A 22,500-nucleotide genomic window follows, 5' to 3' on the forward strand; every position below is an offset into this window, starting at 1 on the left:
GTGGTTGGTTAGCAAGCTACTTACCACACAGCCACTCCTGCGCCTATATATATATATATATAATAGATACACATACACAATGTGAAGGACTTAGTTCACTTGTGATCTAAACGAATAGGTACACTGGGTAAGTGCTATAGTTGGTTGACCGTTAGGTTCCAAGATCACAGCTAAAGGCTGGATCTAAGGATCCGTGTGTTAGTGTTCCGTTATAGCTGGTATATACTATAGTAGAGGAAAATCAAAACCAAGGCAGAACGTGTATCTCAAGTCATTAAAAACGAGTATCTTCAAATTAAATTACATTAAATGATTGAGATATTCGTTCTGCCTTAATTTTGATTTTACTTCTAATATAATATAATACAATATAATATAATATAATATAATATAATATAATATAATATAATATAATATAATACAATATAATATAATATATATATCGTTTTTGTATTTGGTTTGCAAGATTCTCTATTTGAATTCATGAATTGAAGCATAGTTTATTGTGTCTGTGGAGAGTCATTCTATTTTAGTGCCTTATTAATTTAACACACTCACAGGTCTGATTTCCACTCATTTACTTATTATTTTTACTAAAATTTTCGTTCCGTCTTGCAACCTTTTCAATAGTCGTTGGCTCTGTCCGTTATCGGAACTCAGTTGACCGATAACGAAAATGTTTAGCAAAGATGAATGAACAGTTGCTTTCTCGTATACGAGCAAAGCCATTGCTAGAAAGAATCACAGAAATGAGTCATTGATGATGCAATATGAAGCCCTTGTATGACTCTTGAGCCCGGTGAAAGATTTTCACATTCTATTGAATAATGTACAGCTGTGCTGGATGGCAGAAGGAACAGGTGTTACAGTATGAACTCTTCTAACATGCCTTTTCAATCCTCCAACTACAAGGTACACATTTCCACAGGTTGCACATATTCTGTTGTGAACAACAGCCATATCACAATTTACAATGGGTTGGTTCCTATGAGTTCTCTGATGGCTGACCAGGCCTGCATGACTCAAGCATTTCCTCCCACAAATCACACACATAAAAAGCAACACTCCTTCATTTTCCACAGGTTCCTTCTTTCTGGGCCTTCTCTTAATCTCTCTCTATATATACATAGTCAAATAAAAAATTAAAAATAACACAAGGAAAGTCAAAAGGACGTCCACACAGAATGTATTAGGTTGACGCTCAGTATAAGATGGAAAAAGAAAGTGGGTGTTTAACGTTTCGAGCATGGTTCTTCGTCAGGAAGAGGAGAGAGGTAAGGTCTGGAGAAGGAAAAAAACGTCCAAGGAAAAGCACTGTCGTTGTTTATGATATATATATATATGTTCATGATATATAATATATATATATATATTTATGATATATATATATATTTATGATATATATATATATATATGATATATATATATATATATAATATATATATATATATATATATATAATATCTATATATATGTGTGTGTGTGGTGTGTGTGTGTGTGTGTGTGTTATACTCTATGTATATGTATATTATGTTATCATCAAAATCTGACTTAGGTCGAATTAGTAAATACATTATCGACCATTCTACCCTTGTTAGAACTAACTTTAAGCTCATACACTGGGATTGCTCTAGAGATGTCATCACTTGGTTTCACTCTCTTCATGATAAACAACACACCCATTTCCTTCAGTTTGACATCTCGAATTATTATTCATAAATATCACCAGTTCTTTTAAATAAAGCGTTAATCTTTCCCCGAAAATATGTTCCCATCTCCCAATCAGATATCAATATCATCCTGGCTGCGAGGGAAACGCTGATTCACTTTAAGGATAATAAATGGACTCGCAACTCATTTACGGATTACTTCGATATAACCATGGGCTCATTGGACTCAGCCCAGGTCACCGACATTGTGGGAGTAATTCCTTCTCTCCCAAATTAAACAGGGATGACGCACTTCTTTCAGTAACTGGATTATCTCGATCGACAGTGGAACGCACCAAGAAAGCCCAATGCAAATTCTTTAAAAACCACAGCCTAAGTATTTCATTCGAAATTGACTCTAAGTTGACCAATTTCTTAGATATTACTCTCGACTTAAACACAAATCTATACCACCCTTTCCATAAACCCAACTAATCTTTACAATACATAAATGTCCTCTCTAATCATCGTAAACTTACCCTTAATAACATAGACACAAGTATAGCTATCAGAATCTCTAACTTATTTGCTAACGAAGACATTTTTAACACTCACGATTATTATAATCAGGCCCTCCAAATAAGCGGCTTCCGCGAAAAAAATCTATTATATCCCCAACATTAAACTTAAAAATAAAATAGCGCATCTCTTCCCCAATACTAACTCTGAATCACATACGCCACAGAAACCGTGAAACCGGGCCCATGAGCCTGGCTAAGCTTGAAAAGGGCGACGTTTTTCTATGTATGTATGTATGTATGTATGTATGTATGTATGTATGTATGTATGTATGTATGCATGCATGTATGTATGAATGTATGTATATATATATATATATATACATATGTATATATATACATACATAGATGCATGCATACATACATTCATACATACGTACGTACATACAAGTCTGATATCAGTTTGATACTCTTGGAAGAATAAGAAGTAATATATTCCTCAAATATCACACACTGACGTTCCCCCCCCGCCACCCCAGCTCATGTCCTATATGCGAAGTTGATTCTCCCATAAGCAAATATTATTCGCTTTAATACACGAAAAATTATTTTTCCTCAATATGCACCGCTGAAACTGGGGTACCTCCAATATTACTATTTCACTGTATTTGATGTTATAAACCGTGGCTTTCATCCCCTAAAGGATGGAAGCGAAAGTTCACTTTACCATAAATGGAAATAACTCCATAACTATCTAGAACTATCACAGCATGCGTTTTGTTCGATGCATAAATTTTGTTTGGAGATTTCTCGTGTGCACATTTCCCTTCTTACTTGATTTTAAGTAATAATGATTTAGTCGACTCAAAGCTATAGTAAAACACACTCTACCAAAGTACTGTCGAGTCATAGTATCGAAATGAACTTCTTAATCAAACCATTATTTATGTGCCAAAGTATCTTTATAAATCATGACGGAAACTATTTTCATGTTAAATATTCTCTATAGATAGACAATATCATTTCTCAGTTTGGCACGAGGTCACACATTTGTAGGAGAGGTGTATAGCCAATTGTATCATCATAGTACATGACTGGTACTTGTAGTGAACACTGAGGGGTGAGAGGCCAAACTGAAATAAGTACAATCTGAATTTAGAAACTAAATGAACTGTATTTGATGTTATATAAATCACTCAATACGGCCCTCTTCTACTTCAGTCTCTCGCCCACCTTCTATGGATAGAATATATATATCATAAAAGTATCACATGTCACAAGTCTGATGAGTTGTTCAGCTGAATTCGAATATGGTTAATACAGCTTTACAAGGAAATATCCAACATAGTCATACATATACAGAGAGCCAGCCTGACACATACATAACAAAGTATTTCTACTTTCACTCATATACTCATATATATGTATGTATGTGGCTGTGTGGTAAGTAGCTTGTCTACCAACCACATGGTTCCGGGTTCAGTCCCACTGCGAGGCACCTTGGGCAAGTGTCTTCTACTATAGCCTCGGGCCAACCAAAACCTTGTGAGTGGATTTGGTAGGCGGAAACTGAAAGAAGCCCGTCGTATATATGTATATATATATATATATATATATACATATATATATTATTTTATATATATATGCGTGTGTTGTTTTGTGTGTCTGTGCTTGTCCCCTAGCATTGCTTGACAACCGATGCTGGGGTGTTATGTCCCCGTTACTTAGCGGTTCGGCAAAAGAGACCGATAGAATAAGTACTGGGCTTACAAAAGAATAAGTCCCGGAGTCGAGTTGCTCGATTAAAGGCGCTGCTCCAGCATGGCCGCAGTCAAATGACTGAAACAAGTAAAAGAGTGTAAAAGAGATATATATATATGCATTATATATATGTATATATACATATATACATATATATATATATATATATATATGCATATATATATGTATATATACATATATACTACTACATTCTATATATATGCACACTTAATATATATATATATATATATATATTATATATATTATATAGATATATCTATAGACTATAGGGAGAGAGAGAGAGAGAGAGAACAAAGTGTACGTACGTCCGCCTTATATTATTATATATATATAATACAAAATGGGACAGAACGCAAAACATCCAGATAGTCGATACAAAAATACAAGGACGGGTCATTCGAAGCTTTCTATCCTCAGTCAAGAACTGGATCATCCTCGTAATTTCGGCTGATTAATCTTGAGATTGCTCCAATCTGGCCACCCCCAAGGAAAAAACTAAGCATTAGATTCTTTGGATGATCCGGTTCTTGACTGAGGATAGAAAGCTTCGAATGATCCGTCCTTGTTTTTTATGTATCGTCTATCATGATGTTTTGTTGTCTTTTTTTGTATCACCTAGTTGTCCGGGTGTTTTGCGTTCTTGTCCCTATATATATAGTCTTGCAATCATGAGTGTAATATCCTAACTGCACACACACACACACACACATACGTGTATAGGACATAGTTTAGAAGTGCGCGTGTGTATACACACAAGTAGAGTATTTTTTGTATACACAAATATATACATATGCGTAGACATATATACCTACATACGTAACTGCATGGGAACAAATAGGCATACCTAGGCACAAACCAAGTCACGCAAGATATTAGTCAGTCGTAAGGTTAGAATGAACATCACTGGTTCACTGTTACCTTCATGTTGCTAAACTAATGTACTTTGAATGATATCGCCAACAACCGACAATTTTTTTAGAAGATTGCTGCAGATCTAGAGTGATCTTGTCGAATTTTTTTTTTACACCTAATGTGTAATTCTCTTTATGATGGCGTTCTGAGCCAGACACGACGCTCCAATGACTTGAAAGCTTCTGTTGCTTCTATCAGACGTATATCTAGATATTTCATCATCAAGGGAATAGAAATTGCTGAATGCATGACCTGAGTGAGTAAAGTTTCAATGATTTGCTTTCTAGTGCCATCCACACAAATCATTGGTGGTCTAATGTGTAGTTTCCTTGAGGCTGGTTTAAACATCACCATTGACCTATCGAGGGTGAGAGTTAGGTCAGGCCTTTTGTAAAGAGATAAAGGAAAAAGAAAAGAAAAAACACTAGAACGAAACAACGGTCCATTTTATGTTGCGTATCCGATGTCAGGAAATAATTTTAAGCAAACGAACAGTTATACATGCATGTATGCAAATACTGGTTCAAACACACACACACATACACACACACACACCACACACACACACACACACCGCACATCACATATACACAACATTTTCAGAAGGGTGGCAATGACTTAGACGTTTCGGCATGAAAGCCTTCTAAGTTGTGGCGAAGGCAACTAACCTAGGAGATAAAGGGTTCTAATTGAAAAGCCCGAGGTATATTTCTAATTGAGTATCTATATCAAACATTAGCACAAACTCTCTACTATCAGCAATTCCCATGAGCGTAGCTGGTCCTACATATGCCTTTACATTTGAAAACAATTATCTGTGGGTAGTCCAACATCGCGACCGGTGGATCCTGATATATCGAGATCAGCGAGAGAATATATATATATATATATATATATATATATATATATATATATATATATATTAATATATATAATAATATACTGTTGTGTCTGGGGAGAGTCATTTTCTTTTTCTGCCTTATATTTAACCCACTCACCGGTAAAATTTCCGCTTATTTTTTATTTTTATTTTCCTAAAATTTTCGTTGCGTCTTGCAACCTTTTCAATAGTGTTGACTCTTGCAAGACGCAACGAAAACTTTATGAAAATAAGCATAAGAAATAAGTGGAAATTTTACCAGTGAGTGGGTTAAATTATAAGGCACAACAAGAAAATGACTCACCCCAGACACAACAGAATATGCTTCAACACGAACTCACATAAAGAATCTTGCAAACCAAATCCCAAAACGAAATATAATATATATATATCTTTATATATAAAAGTGAGGTTGTGTGCTGTCTGTCTCCTACGATTTAGATTCCTAACTACTCCCACATTTTGCGGTGCAGTTTAACCAAAACCGGGTATCTTATAGTCGTGATTCATATCGAGCCCTTCTGGGTATAAGCGCGCGTCTACGATGAGTCTACGATTTAAAAAAAAATTACCATCAATTTTTCCCATTTTCAATGCATTTTTGGCATATATAAGGGAAGTAACTCTCTAAAAATTTATTATTAAATCTCAGAACGTAAAAAGCTACAGTAACCACCCCCTTTTGTTGTTAGCTATATTGAGATGGTTATTATACTTTACATCTCTAAAAATGCTTATATAGTTATTTCCTTTACAAACCCGAGCAACGCCGGGCGATACTGCTAGTATATATATATATATATATATATCATGGACTGTTAGGTCGTTAGAGGACGTATGACGGTTTGATAATTTCTTGCTGAACAACCACACAGACGATTTGTTTATAGTGTTTATAGTGATCAAATGTTTTCACATAAACTCACTCCAGCTATGAAATCGTCATTACCTGTACAGGTGCACCGTGTGCCACATGTCACATGACGAAATGATCGCAGAGCAACGTGAAATGAAGTGCTTTGCTCAAGAGCACAACGCAACGCCCGATCTAGGAATTGAACTAACGATCTCGTAATCGTGAGTGCAACACCCTAACCACTAAGCCATTTGTCTTCACACACACGCACACACACATCTATCATTTCTCTCTCTCTCTCTCTCTCTCTCTCTCTCTCTCTCTCTCTAGATAGATAGATAGATAAATAGATAGAGAGTGGATCCTCTCTTCCCCTCTCTCTCCCTATATATATATAATATATATATTATATATATATATATATATATATATATATATAAAGGAAATGAAGAAAATGCTGACAAAATAATTTAAGTAAGGGAGAGTGTATTTAATTAGGTGACAGTTCTTTTTACCGGTTGCGCATTTGTTATGCTTATCAAAAGATATTTTTTTAAGAGAGATAGAGTTCCTTTCTGATAGATTTTTTTCTCTTATCTGATAAGAGAAAAAAATCTATCAGAAAGGAACTCTATCTCTCTTAAAAAATATCTTTTGATAAGCATAACAAATGCGCAACCGGTAAAAGAACTGTCACCTAATTAAATACACTCTCCCTTACTTAAATTATTTTGTCAGCATTTTCTTCATTTCTTTTTTTATATATCACAACTCGTGTTCCACATCTCCTTTTTTAATATATATAGATATATATATATATATATATATATACTATACTTTATTTTAAATCAGCAGAAATATAACAAAAGCTGTTACTCAAAGTTTCCCGTTCCCGTTCGTCGGACAGTTTTGTTAACAAATTGTCCGACGAACGGGAACGTGAAACTTGTTATATTTCTGCTGCTTTTAAATAAAGCATATTACTCTACCTCTGGTATTTGAGTACTCTTTTCTACACCTTGTTTCACATTTATATGCTTCTTCCGGTATATATATATATACGTAGAGAAATAGAGAAAAATAGAGAAATATATATATATATATATGAGGTCGCATGGCCTTGTGGTTAGGGTGTTGCACTAGCGATCGTGCTTTCAGTTCCTAGACTGGATAGTGCGCTTTGTGTTCTTGAGCATAACACTGCATCGCACCTTGTTCTGTGATCACTTGGACGCGTGGTACACCATGCACCTGTTCAGGCAACAAATCATTTGTGCAGGTCGTTCGGCAAAAGAAGCTGAAATATCGTACGTCGTCTTCGACGGGAGAGCCCATCACATATAAACACACACACACACACACACACACACACACACACACACGTGTTTATACATACATAAATATTTTAGAACGTATATTGCAATATATGAATAAGCACACCCAATGTATATATGTGCGTATACATAAGTCTGGGTGTAGATATATGCGTGTTTGTGTAAATACAAATGTTCAGAAAGCTGGATGCATATACGTGTGATTTTATCGGCATGTTTATTTTATTGGCATTTGTTCCCACCTTTTTTTTTTTTTTTACTTCATTTGATTAAAATAAAATTCACTTTATATAGCATGAACTTAATTTCAGTTGACTAGTGACATAATAAGAATGTACTCAGATAACTTTTAGGTATACATAAAAAACAGTGTAGCATAAATTTAAAAAAAAATTATGAAATGTGAAGGAAATAAAAAGCGGAAGAGAAAAAAAAAAGCGAAAGAGAAAAGCAAAGAGGAAAGTGAAATAAAGTGAAAGTAAAAGATAAAAAAAAAAAAAATCATGTATAGATATGAAATTTTTAGAGAACAAAGGATTACAAGCTGAAAGTAACAAGGACCGATGTTGAAAAAAATCAAGGTCAAATAGTATGTTATACAACGAGCAGATATGTTTGTGAGCTCAAAAGGAAGAAAGAAAGAAAAGAGAGAAATATATATTGAAACCATTATAAAATTTGCCATTAACTAAGTTTTAAACTGTTGCAGTGGAGATGTATCAGTGAGAAGATTGAACTATTGCGACAAATGTTTTAACACGTTAAGAAATGAATGAAATTTAACACGTCTTTTTCTTATTTCATATGGCTAAATCACTTTTTCCTCCATATAATTGTCAACCGAAGAACTCCCACACACACTAACATACATACACACTAACATACATACATACATACATACATACATAAATACATACATACATACATACATACGTACATACGTACATACATACATACATACATACATACATACATACATACGTACATACATACATACATACGTACGTACGTACATACATACATACAAAGAATATGCATGTGATGAAAAAAAAGCCTTGACCCAGTTACATCTGTAATGATCTAGGGGGTTGTATCTTGGAAATCCGCCGGTTCAATGCTTTTCCTTCATGGCAGAATTAATAGTCAAGACTGTTTAAGCATTTTATCTGATTAAATGCATCCTGTGGTTGCGGAACTGTTTCCAGAAGGAAACGCAATCTTTCAGGATGATAATGCACCAATTTACACGGCTAATGTTGTTACTGAATGGCACACAGAACATTCTGATGAAGTTGAACATCTTATCTGGCCACCACAATCCCCATATCTCAATATTATTGAAAATTTATGGTGCATTTTAGAAAAACAAGTAAGGAGTCGATATCCTCCACCATCATCACTACAAGAACTGGAGGCTGTTTTAGCTGAAGAATGGAGAAAAATTCCTTTGGAAACAATTCAAACTTTGTAGGAGTCCATACTTCGTAGAATTCAAGGTGTAATTACTGCCAAAGCTGTCCTACCCCATATTGAAATATATCTGTATGAAATTTTAAGGTGTTTCCATTATTTTGTCCAACCACTGTATATATGAGCATGTCTAGATATGCAAACACACACACACACACACACGCACACGCGCGCACACACACACACACACACACACACACACAGTGTATGAGTGTGCATGTATATTGTGCATACACTCATATATATACCTGTGTACTGCGAATAACTCAATTGATATGGTATATGACAACCGTGAAATCCCTGGTTTGTACTCTATTATAAGTGTTACAATTATTTCTCAATCGTCAACACTCATATATATATATATAATATATATATATATGTATGTATGTATGTATATAACTGAGGAAAAGAAAGGGGTGTGTTAAATATCCAATTCGTTGGTACGTCAGTTGGATACCATATAAATATTGGTATAATTCAATTATAAAGATAAATTAAATATAGAGATATACTATTGACAATCTAATAATTTAACTATATTACAATAGTATATTAAATGCTATGAATATAATATATAACATAACATAAATAATTATAAAAGCCATAAAAGGCCAACAAATTGCTTCGATATATATATATATATATTTTTTTTTTTTCTGATATACTTAATCACAGTTCCATTATATATAAAGTCACTTCAGGGTCACGAAATTCCGTGATAAAGGACGGCTGGTTTGTAAAAATTAATTCAAATGTCTATGTATTATGAGCGTGAGCGTTAACTATACAATTACAGATCAATTATAATTAAAAAAAAAAACAAACAAAAACACTTTAACGGACGATACAATTAAGTTAAGTGCAATCCACAACCATCGAAATTCATTTCATTACATCTCCAACATATACTAATTGAAACTCCGAAAAGCTTTATCTGCGACGATTTCATCTCAATCGAAGGAGAGGGGCTTTCTCCGTCCAGATTGCGGATCCGTGGAATAAGCTGCCGGACGAGACAAGTGAAGATGCCGACGACCGCTCGGTTCAAAGTCTCTCTTGACCAGAAATGGCCTGAACTCTTTGCATGAACACAACCCTGTACATAACTCAATGTCCCCCGACATGGCCTTGCTGTTTGCTTTTTGAGCCAATAAATTAACTTAACTTAACTTAACAATTAAGTTAAGTGCAATCCACAACCATCGAAATTCACTTCATTACATCTCAAACACATACTAATTGAAACCCTTTCATGTCCAATATCATGTCCAGTAACAAATGCAGAAACGCTTGCCTCCTACGATCAGATGATGCTATTTATAACCCCGTATACTTTTCACACATGTCTAAGAGGAGCAGTTTCTTCTCAGACTGTTTTTGCAGCGAAAGAAATTCTCACATTCGATTGTACACGAATGTGGTATATATTTATTGTACATGCATGTATTTTAATCAAGGCTGGCTTTGTGCTATTCTGTTTCATATATATTTCGCCTAACGGCCCTTAATGTTTGCCTCCATTGATTATTTACTCTGTATGTCCACTCTGTTTGCTCGTTCGAAGCCTTAACTCTCCACAAATTTTATATATTAAAAATTTCTGGATGCTGCTGCCTTATGAAATTTTCCTATCTTATCGTTGAAAGCTCGAAATAAGGAGTAATAAACAGGAGGAAGAGTTAGACGGAGGAAGAGTTAGACTTCTTTTGGTATTTTGTCGTCCCGTACTTGTCTCTCGTTATGTGTTTACGTATTTTTCACTCGTTGTTGATGTCTTGTTCTCATTGTGTGGTTTTTGGTATTTTGCCGTGTGTTTACGTGTTTTTCGCTCGTTTTTCGCTCTACTTGATGTGTATTATATATATGCATATGCGTGTGTGTCTATGTGTATGTATGTATAAATTTATAAATAAGGATAATATCGATATTTAAATATCGGTATTATCAAGTGGTCAGTATGGGAATAAATACCATACAAAAGTAATAATTTTTTACAACTAAAAATAAGGGTGTCTGAGAGACACCACCATGCCGAAATAGCAGTCAACTCCCTGACTCTAAGAACCGCCTTAAATGTTCATATCGCACCATGAGATAAGACAGAGGGACAAAATAGACTAGCAAAAAATATTATATATATGAGACCCCCTTCGGTCATGACTGACCGTGGGATTACACCTAGAAAGTTACCCTCCCAGGCACGAGTCCGGGCAAGGTTGTTTATGGAAGACTAGCAGTCGCCCATGCATACCGGCCTCCCCTCTCCACGCCACCAGTGTTATCCAAGGGAAAGGCAAGGGCCGATACAGCTTGGCACCCGTGACGTCACAACTCATTTCTACAGCTGAGGGAACTGGAGCAACGTGACATAAAGTGTCTTGCTCAAGAACACAACACACAGCCCGATCCGGGATTCGAACTCACAACCTCACGATCGTAAGCTCGACGCTCTAACCACTGAGCCACGCGCCTTCACACATGTATGTATATATATATATATATATGTGTGTGTGTGTGTGTGTATACATATATATATATATATATGTATGTGTATATATACACACACGCACACACACACACACACACACATATATATATATACATATAATATATATATATATATATATATATATATATAGATATATATATATCTGGCATTTACAATGAATACGATGTTGAGTACATCAGCGTAGTTTGTATTTCTACGGTCAATTGCACAAAATATTTAATTTAAACGAATTCGTAAATACTGTATAATGGACTGTAGAAATAAGAAAAAACTATGCAGATGTAATAACCATTGCAATTGTCTCGGTAAAATGTGTGTGTGTGTGTGTGTGTGTGTGTAAGGAGCCGGAGATTTTTTTTAGTTCGAGACATGTGCTCTTCTGAAACATGCAGTACGCCTGGTTCTAGATTACAACTACAATTTGTGTTTTCCTTCATTCATTTATTCCATTTTTTTTTATGGATAACACATTCGTGAAGAAAAGGTTCATTGGACATTTGCACTGACAGTTCCAGTGAGTCAGTTAATACGTGCATGCATTTTAAAATTAACAAGGGTGACGTGTGCTTGCAATACCAAGATCGACATCCCCAGAGAGATTAGTCAGGATGGAGTGGTTCTGGCAAATTTGAAGTGCAAGATATTAGCATAAATAGTGTAGAAATGAATCCTTCATTGATGCCCTGCTATGCTATGCACTTTCTAACTCTCTTTGCAAGTACACATTCCTCCGTACAGTTTCGTATAAATCCGTCTCCAGTCAACGAGGGACCTTCTCAATCAGCGAGTTTCAAACTGACTAATACCAAATGCCTTTAAAATGTTAGGAACACTTTTGGTGTCTCGTATATTTTATTGAAAGAAGGAGTAACCCTTCTTTCTTAATACTACGACCTTTTGCAATTTCAACAACTTATACAGAACCGGTAAACCCAACGACATTAAAACCTCATCAAGTTTAGTTGTTTGTGAAGACGAGATACAAGATGCGAAAAAGTTCGAATCCATAAAACATGAAATTATACCTTCTTGGTCATGGGTTTGGATAAGTTTAAAATGCTGAAAAACCATCTAAGGTTTTGTTGAACATGGCGGTTTTCTCGCTCTCTCTTCAATCTGCGCAGGACTCTCCTCCGTATGGAAAGAACTGCTCTACATGATCATTTTACATACTGAGCGTAACAGCCATATCATCACCTACTCATGACTAATCCATATATATATATACTCTTTTATTCTTTTACTCTTTTACTTGTTTCAGTCATTTGACTGCGGCCATGCTGGAGCACCGCCTTTAGTCGAGCAAATCGAACTTGGGACTTTTGTAAGCCCAGTACTTATTCTATCGGTCTCTTTTGCCGAACCGCTAAGTGACGGGGACGTAAACACACCAGCATCGGTTGTCAAACAATGCTAGGGGGACAAACACAGACACACAAACATACACACATACATATATATATATATACATATATACGACAGGCTTCTTTCAGTTTCCGTCTACCAAATCCACTCACAAGGCATTGGTCGGCCCGGGGCTATAGCAGAAGACACTTGCCCAAGATGCCACGCAGTGAGACTGAACCCGGAACCATGTGGTTGGTTAGCAAGCTACTTACCACACAGCCACTCCTAAGTACATATTCTTTTAAAAAAACTTTTCTTTTAATTTTTCTAAATTTAATTATTTAATTGTTACAGATGAAAAAGTCTCAATGACTGAAACCGGTACGAAAATGTTTTTTATAAAATTATTTTAGCATTTTCTATCTTGACTTTTTTTCCATATATATATGTATGTATGCGTGTGTGTGTGTTTTGTGTATGTTTGTCTTGTACCAACGCTTGACTACCGGTGCTGATGTGTTTATTAACCGAGCGCTTCGGCAAAAGGGACGGATAGAACAAGTACCAGGCTTAAAAAATAAGATTGTAATCGATTCATTCAACAAAAAGTTCTTCAAGGCGATACCCCAGTATGGCCGCAGTCTAATGACTGAAACAAGGTAAAATATAATATATATATATATATATTTATAGGCGCAGGAGTGGCTGTGTGTTAAGTACCTTGCTTACCAACCACATGGTTCTGGGTTCAGTTCCACTGCGTGGCACTTTGGGCAAGTGTCTTCTACTATAGCCTCGGGCCGACCAAAGCCTTGTGAGTGGATTTGGTGGACGGAATATATATATATGTGTGTGTGTTTGTGTGTCTGTGTTTGACCCCCCAACATCGCTTGACAACCGATAGTGGTGTGTTTACGTGCCCGTAACTTAAGGGTTCGGCCAAAGTGTGCGATAGAATAAGTACTAGTCTTACAAAGAATAAGCCCTGGGGGAGGTCGATTCGCTCGACTAAAGGCGGTGCTCAGCATGGCCGCAGTCAAATGACTGAAACAAGTAAGTGTAAGAGTATATATATATATATACATATATATGTGCATCCACACACACTCACGCACAAATACATATATATATATATACATATATATATATATATATATATATAATTACGCTAAAATTGGACTTGTCTGAAATTATATCAAAATTAGTCAAAGCTATTCCTAACGAGCCAAGGTTGATCTTCCCATTCACTCTTCTGGCCACGATAAAATAAAATGTTAAACTTATACTAGTATCGAGACAGCAAGTGGCTGCATCAGCATTTCAAATATGCAGCTTTGTACCATTGTAAGAAATCAATAATACCAAAGTGTGTTACGGTTGGAATTACAATAAACTTACTTATTTGTGAAATCAGGTTTGCTGTTCACGTCATGCTACTTGCTCCCATTTTGTAGCAATGAGACATGTTTTTATATTTCTAATAACTGTGATACTTTTTAATAAATGCCGTCTCGAAATGGCAGTGGAATGTTGGAAACGGTAGTGTTTGACACTGGAATTCTTAGGAGATATCTAATTTCGTCTCCTCTTCTTAGAAGGTAGAGTACCTTGTCAGCTTTGCAATAATATTAATTTGTGTTGAATCAGTTTACAACACTTTTCCCCCGACAAATTTGTAGCCTTGAGCTAAAACAGAAAACCCATCATCATCATTATTAATGTTACTGACGGCAAGCTGGCAGAATTGTTAGAGAGTCGGACAAAATATTTAGCGGCATTTCGTACGTCTTTACGTTTCTGAGTTCAAATGTCGGCGAAGTTAATAAAATAAACACCAGTTGAGGGGTCAATGTAATCGAGTAGCCACTTCGCCGAAAATTTCAGGCCTTGTGCCTTTAGTAGAAAAGATTATTATTATTATTATTATTATTATTATTATTATTATCATTATTATTATTATTACGCTAGTTCATTCTAATTCAACTAGCAGGTATTTTATCTTGATGTATAGTGACAGCAAATCTCCTCAAAGCTCAAGAATTTTAAGAGTCTTGTAGAATATATGATGGTACTTTACTGTAGGTTGAGAATATAACTTTCAGTTCTAAATTCCTTAGCTTCTTTCATATCTCGCTCGTTTCATTTTCAAAATAGTACACTTTTCTATCCTAAATTCCGTACCTACGTCAATTGAGTAAAGTTTGTACCAGACTTTCAAGCTGTTTCTCCTTTTTCGCATAAACCTTTATATCAACCATGAAAAGGAGATGGTTTATCTGACCATTTCCTTTTCCCAAATCATAGTGAGCGGCGTCATGGCCAATACAAATAGGAATGGCGATAAGCTATCACTTTGGAATATTCCACGTCTGATGATCAATTTTCCGAGTCTTTGTTTTCCTCCGATCAATTCAGTATTCCAATGTTTCATACTTTCATGTAGCATTTTCTCCATGGTTTTTGCTATTCCAAACATGCTCATTGTTTTACTTATCCAACTGTGCCATATGCCTTTTTTTGTAATCTAGTCATCCTACATTCACTCTCGTCAATCTGCATCTACAATTTCTACTTACCATTTACTCACCTAAAAAGTGATCTTTTGTAGCCCTACTTTGTTTCCTGCATCCCCTCTGCTCTTCTGGAATTGTTGTTATTATTATTATTATTATTATTATTATTATTATTATTATTTAGTAGTTTTATTTTTATAGCGTGCTTTCACTTCACTACCGAGCGCAGCTCTGTGTGCCTTGGGTATGTGCTGTGATTTGTTGTGATGCTCTGATGGTTATTGTATGGAAAGTGTTCTGCGTAGGATGTGTGCAGTGCCTAGTAGTGCAATTTTCTGTATGTTATATGTGTTTGTAAGTCCTGGTGTTTTTGTTATGTATTTGTCTGAATATTTTTTTATCATGCCTAATGCACCTACTATGATAGGAATTGTTTCTGTTTTCAGGTTCCACATTCTAGTTACCTCTATTTCCAGGTCTTTGTATTTTGAGAGTTTCTCCATTTCTTTTAGAGACACGTTGTCATCTGCCGGTATTGATACATCAATTAGAAAGCATTTTTTTTCTTCATGATCTCTGACAACTATATCTGGTCTGTTTATTATTATTATTATTCTATGTTTGACTTTTGCTTTACATTTGTACAAGTTTGCTCCAAGTCTCGCCCAGAGACCTCAAGAGACAACAAGTTGGAAGTTCATGTTGGTGTTACGCCTAGGGTGCCATATGTTTGGTTTTGTACTTAGTGTTGTACTAGTGAATGTCTAAGAAACCATAAGAAAATTATGTTTGTTTTAAAACTTGAGATTACATAGAAAGTATTTTTCGTAGGAAATGAGCAGTTCCCATGAGCACTATCTTTTGAATTTCTGCCATTTTGGGCTTTCCTGGTATTATTATTATTATTATTATCATTATTATTATTATTTTATTATTATTATTATGTGATGAAAACTCACAGCTTATTTTTCTGGGTCTGATGGAAAGTGTCAGCTGTCCATAGCCAGCAGACTAAGTGACACTTGTTTACTGGTCATGCTTCAAGAAACTTGCGAAGAATTCTTGCAGTTCCAAGCAATGCTGATTTTTGTTGGTGTTCTACCTTCACACTTGCACCAGTCTTTCAGGGCCATGCTGGTAGTTGAGTGCTGATGCTTTCAAATGTGCCAATCACTATTGGTATCACGTCCACTCTTCTCACTGGTCACAACCTTCGTATTTCCCACTTCAGGTCGTCATAATTGTTTATTTTTTTCTTCTTCTTTCGCATTGATTCTGTTGTCACCGGGGCATGCTGTGTTGATTACTATGCATGTTCTTTCTTTTTTATCTACCACAACAATGTCTGGTTTCCGATATCTGGTCAGGTGATCGCACTGAATCATTTTTGCAAAATGAGGATTTTGCAAATCTCATGCTCGGTGACTCCTTCTGGGATTTGCTGGGATTTGCTCATACCACGTCTTTAGTCTTTGTAGGCTGTGATTTCCACAGAGCTCCCAGTGGATCATTCTTGCCACATTGTCATGACGTCTTTTGTATTCGTGTCGGGCCAATTTCGGGCATTCGCTAACGATGTGCTATACCGCTTCGCCACTCACACCACATATTCTGTATTTGATTATTATCATCATCATAGTTATAATAATAATATAATAATATAATAATAATAATAATATAATAATAATAATAATGATAATAATAATAATAATAATAATAATTCATTAGTTTATTTTTATTACGTGTTTTCACCGCATTACCGAGCGCAGCTCTGAGCGTCTTGGGTATGCTGTCTTGTTATTAGGGCTGTTATGCTATTGCTAATTCTTGTGTATTGAAAGTGTTCTATCCAGGATGGATGCAGTACCTAGTAGGGCTATCTTCTGTTTCTTATATATATATTCGTAAGTCCTAGTGTTTTGGTTGTGTACTTTTCTCTATGTTTTTGAACATACTGTTTTTATAGGAATTACGTTTGTCATCAGACTCCATGTCCGGGCTGTCTCGGTTTCCAGATCATTATTTTTTGTGAGTTTCTCCATTTCTTTTTTAGAGATACATGGTCATTTGTTGGGACTGGTACTTCGATGAGAAGACGTTGTTTTTTTTGGTTGTCCTTGACAACAATATCTAGCCTATTAGTCTTGATCTCCCTATCTGTGTGTATTGACATAACCCAGAGCATGGTTGCTTTGCCATTTTTTGGAATCTTTTCTGGGATTTGCTTGAACCACCACCACCACCACCACCGCCGCCGCCTCAGGAACATGCTCAACTGGTTGAAGTCAAACAACTGACAAGCAAATCTCTGGTATTGAGCAGAATATTTGCTGTAGCCCATCTTTTATACCAAGACAAAACAATGTACATAACACTTCCAATCAGTTAAGATCAGAAGATGCACCAGGGCATTTATCATTATTATTATTATTATTAACAATGTAACAGCATATTTTCCAACTTTTCTAAAAAAAACAAAAAAAAAACAACAAAAAACAAAGCAAAAATAAAGTACATCGTCAGACAAAGCGCCGTACAATATCCAGCGTTGTTTCTTTATATTCTAATTTTAAATCCCACCAAGACAGATTTTTGCCTTTCATCTATTCTGTGTCAATAAAATACGTACCAGCAATAATATACAATATTTGGCGTCGTCATAATCATCCTTTCTGAATAAAAATTGACTATAGTAGTTTTATGTCTAAACAAATCAATATCTGTAATTTAAAAGAATGAAGACTAGAAGCAACTATATGTCTTACTTCCAAGAACTGGTCGTGTGCTCAAGTCGGAAATGAATATTTATTATTTAATGATCATAACTGTTTCTCTCCACCAGTCAGACAATGATTTACCTCTACTTAATGCCAGATGGAAGAAACTAAATTCTTGGGTAAACAACGAACGCTAGAGAATTCAGAAGGAAATAAGACAAAATTATTTTAACTTGCAGCCACGAATCATAAATTGCATTCCGCATAAAGAATGAAAATATTGCCACCACATCAAGCTCTACACTAATTGTACTAACAACATTGCAATGCTGTTTTACATTTCCAGATGATACTAACCTGCAGTAAACTTCATTATTTCACAAAACGTCGTTGAATACGAAACGTCTATAATATCCCAGGGCTGCCAACTCGATATTTTATACATGCATAATTCAAACACACACAGACGTGTGTATATGTGTGTGAGTGTACCTATCTATCTATATGTCTGCCTGTCGATGCATGTATGTATGCATCTAGCTATCTATCAATGTATGTATGTATGTATGTATGTATGTATGTATGTATGTATGTATGTATGTATCTATCTATCTATCTATCTATCTATCTATCTATCTATCTATCTATATATATATATATATATATATATATATATATATATATATATATATATATATATATATAGGGAGAGATTTCAAGAAAAAACACAAGACGAAGACAGGTGGTGTAGACAACAAACTGATGTATTAGTATAACGCTCGGGAATTGAAAAAGTCTTTTACGTTTCGAGCCTACGCTCTTCTGCAGAAAGGAACACAAAGAAACAAGGAGAGGAAAAAATGTGTGAAGTGGCTACGGATCTATCATGGCAACTGGTATATATATATATATATATATATATATATATATATATATATATCACACACATTTATATAACACTAGAGCATTCAGTTTTAAAATCAAAGCCATATAATTGAAGCAAGGTACGTGTAGTATATACGTACCCTCTTGATAGTTGTTTCTCATAATAATCAAGCGTTTTTATTAAAATGAATTCATATGTTACGTATGTATTGCATGATTCGCATTCATACAGGAAAGCCCCATCCCCACGCGCATGCGCATATGCATTACTATATATGTATGCGTCGCAATGTAAAAGTAGTAAAATATATTAAAGAATTATATATTAAGTCGTATAGTGGCTGTGTGGTAAGTAGCTTGCTTACCAACCATATGGTTCCGGGTTCAGTCCCACCTTGGGCAGGTGTCTTCTACTATAGCCTCGGGTCGACCAAAGCCTTTTGAGTGGATTTGGTAGACGGAAACTAAAAGAAGCCCGTCGTATATATGTATATACGTGTAAACTCTCAACTTCTGATATAAATACACACACAGACACACACACGCGCGCACACACACACATTCACACACAAGTACATACATTCATACACACGCACACTCACTTTTGTGTGTAAGCGCTTATATAAATGTGTATACTCATGTATATATACATGTATATATGTATACATATATATATATATATAACTACACAAGTGCGCACACAGTTATATCATAAATCAATTCATGACATATCTGGATTAGAGGTATGTACCAGCAGGTGATTACTTCTACAGATTTTGGGGATAGCGAACAGTGATTGTAAGGTTTCAGCATTTTTCAAGGAATGAATGCAACAGGGATTCGAACCTGGTTCGCAAATTCAATTCGCTAGAAATTTTCCTATCTCCTTTATAACGCATAGGCACGCACAAAGTACGTATAAAAATATTAACACACACACATATACATATAAACATTCACTCACATTCTATAAGTCTGTGGCTGAGAGCCAGAGATTGTTGAGTTGATAAGTAGCTGGAAATATAGCCCAAGGCTGAACGGTTCGTGGCTTGTTACAGGCGCTGGTCAAGACGCTTAGCTGTGAACGACAAAGTCCACTTAACTTTAAGTAGATATTTTAGGTGGATATCATTCATAGCTGTAACCTGAGGTGACACCGTGGAAGTGAATATTTTATGACCACACAGTATTGAGTTCAATTCATTTCACAAGAAGGACAAAATAAATAAAAGAAAAAGAAATTCACCAGCGACAGACTGGAATCCTAACCCGCAAGGAGGGGATTTGGCTTTAATCCGCTTAACGCTATACTGATATCGCTGTTGAAAATGACCCTATGATTCCTAGTGATATGGAAAGTATTAGCTTAAGAATATAACTGTTTGCAACAACAAGGACAAGAATAGCAATAGTAATGGTAGCAAAAACAACAATAACAATAACTTCAACAACTACAACAAACCTCACCAGCATATATCCGATGGTTGAATAAATGAAATCCGAGTTGTCAATTGGGATTGATTGAGCCTCTTAAATGTTTGTTTTCTCTATGTCTTCTCAGTGTTTATAGATTATGCTTTATCGACGAAATCATGCTGACATCATTCAACGACAAACGGTTATGAAATCTGGAAAAAAAGCAAAGAAAAAACGAAACAAAATCAAAATAAGCGAAATAGAATTTCAAAAAATATTAAAAAAAGTATAGCCTATATCAAATAGTCAGGATTTTCATAAATCAAAGCTGATTGTCAAAAGTAGGTTAATGATATTAATAGACACAGACGAATAAACTAAGTTTTCAATCGAATCCTCTCAAATATTTTAAAGTAGGTTATAATGACATAAGTGTAACCGTTGAAGGTCACCGTGACCTAATTGATAACAAAAGTAATACATTTGCGAGATATTGTTCAAATATTTGCAGGTGAAAATATATGCAAATAGGATATTCATCTATCCTACGCACGAAGGGGCAGCAGATAATCACAATGTCAGTTGGTCAATCTTCCTTAGCAATAATTAATCACGTACAATAATATCCGTCCACCCGTATATTCTACCCATTATTCCTGGGAGAGTCGTGGTGGTGGTGGTGGGGAATCTTCAGGTACCCGAGGGTCCTACCAAAAGCAGCCGTCATTCTACTCGAATCCTTTCTACTTTTCTACTCGAATCACAAGGCCTGAAATTATGGGAGAAGGTTGAGTCAATTACATCGATTCCAGCACGAAACTGGTTCTTATTTCATCGACTCCAAAAAGACGAAAGACAAATTCGACATCGGTGGAATTCGAACTACAGTGCGTAAAAACGGACGAAATGCCGCTAAGCATTACAATAATAAAGAATATAATATAATATATACTGTATTTGCCGTTGTACAAGACACAGTCTCATATAAGACGCACTCCTACATTTTTGTGGAGAAAATTTATTTTGCAGTCGCGTTAGGCGCATGGAAATTATATTGTTACATTTTAAAATAAAAAAGGCGCGTCTTATACACCTGCATATACGGTAATATAATATGATATGGTAACATATGACATAATATAATATGATATATTATAATATTATATAATATGATATATCTATTATATAAAATCCGTTCTGTCTGTCTCTGTGTGTGTCTTCTAGGATTTCGGGCATCCTCCATCCGATTTCGCTCAAATTTGATTTGTAGATACTGACGGTATCAGGGCGTGTATAAGTCTTGAAAAAATTACAAAAATCGATTCCAGGTGTGAATGCGATTGATAAAGCCGTGGGAACGTGCATTTGTACGCGCAAGTACATCATCTGTTGCGATCGATACTACGCGTACGAGAGAAAAATGCACGTGCAGTTTGCGCAAAAAAAGAAGGCTGGCTTGAAATAATGCCACAAAATGCAGTATATTTAAGAGACCAAAAAAGTAAGATGCAAAAGAGATATTTTCTTCAAACTTGGCATGAAGGAAGGAAGACTATTTGGTTTCTCAAGAAGTTTTTTTTGCTTTAACTTCGTTTAACAAAACCAAAAATTTTATTGAAATAAAGGCATGCTTAATTATTTTTTAATGAAAAGAACTGTTTAAACCGTTTCTTAAACTCTTCGGTTGCATATTTGTGTGAATAAAATCG

General features: G+C 35.3%; 1 protein-coding gene across 1 annotated transcript in view; it reads right to left on the reverse strand.

Annotated features, from left to right (window-relative positions):
• LOC115211760 (dual specificity tyrosine-phosphorylation-regulated kinase 1A) overlaps positions 1–22,500 on the reverse strand; it is a 509,539-nt gene that overhangs the window by 278,685 nt on the left and 208,354 nt on the right. The window contains exon 5 of the mRNA XM_036503300.1: positions 20,843–21,003. The gene's annotated coding sequence lies outside the window, so the exon portion shown is untranslated. The remainder of the gene's footprint in view (positions 1–20,842; positions 21,004–22,500) is intronic.

Source organism: Octopus sinensis, linkage group LG5 (genome assembly GCF_006345805.1).
Source record: "Octopus sinensis linkage group LG5, ASM634580v1, whole genome shotgun sequence".
Lineage (NCBI taxonomy): Eukaryota > Metazoa > Mollusca > Cephalopoda > Octopoda > Octopodidae > Octopus > Octopus sinensis.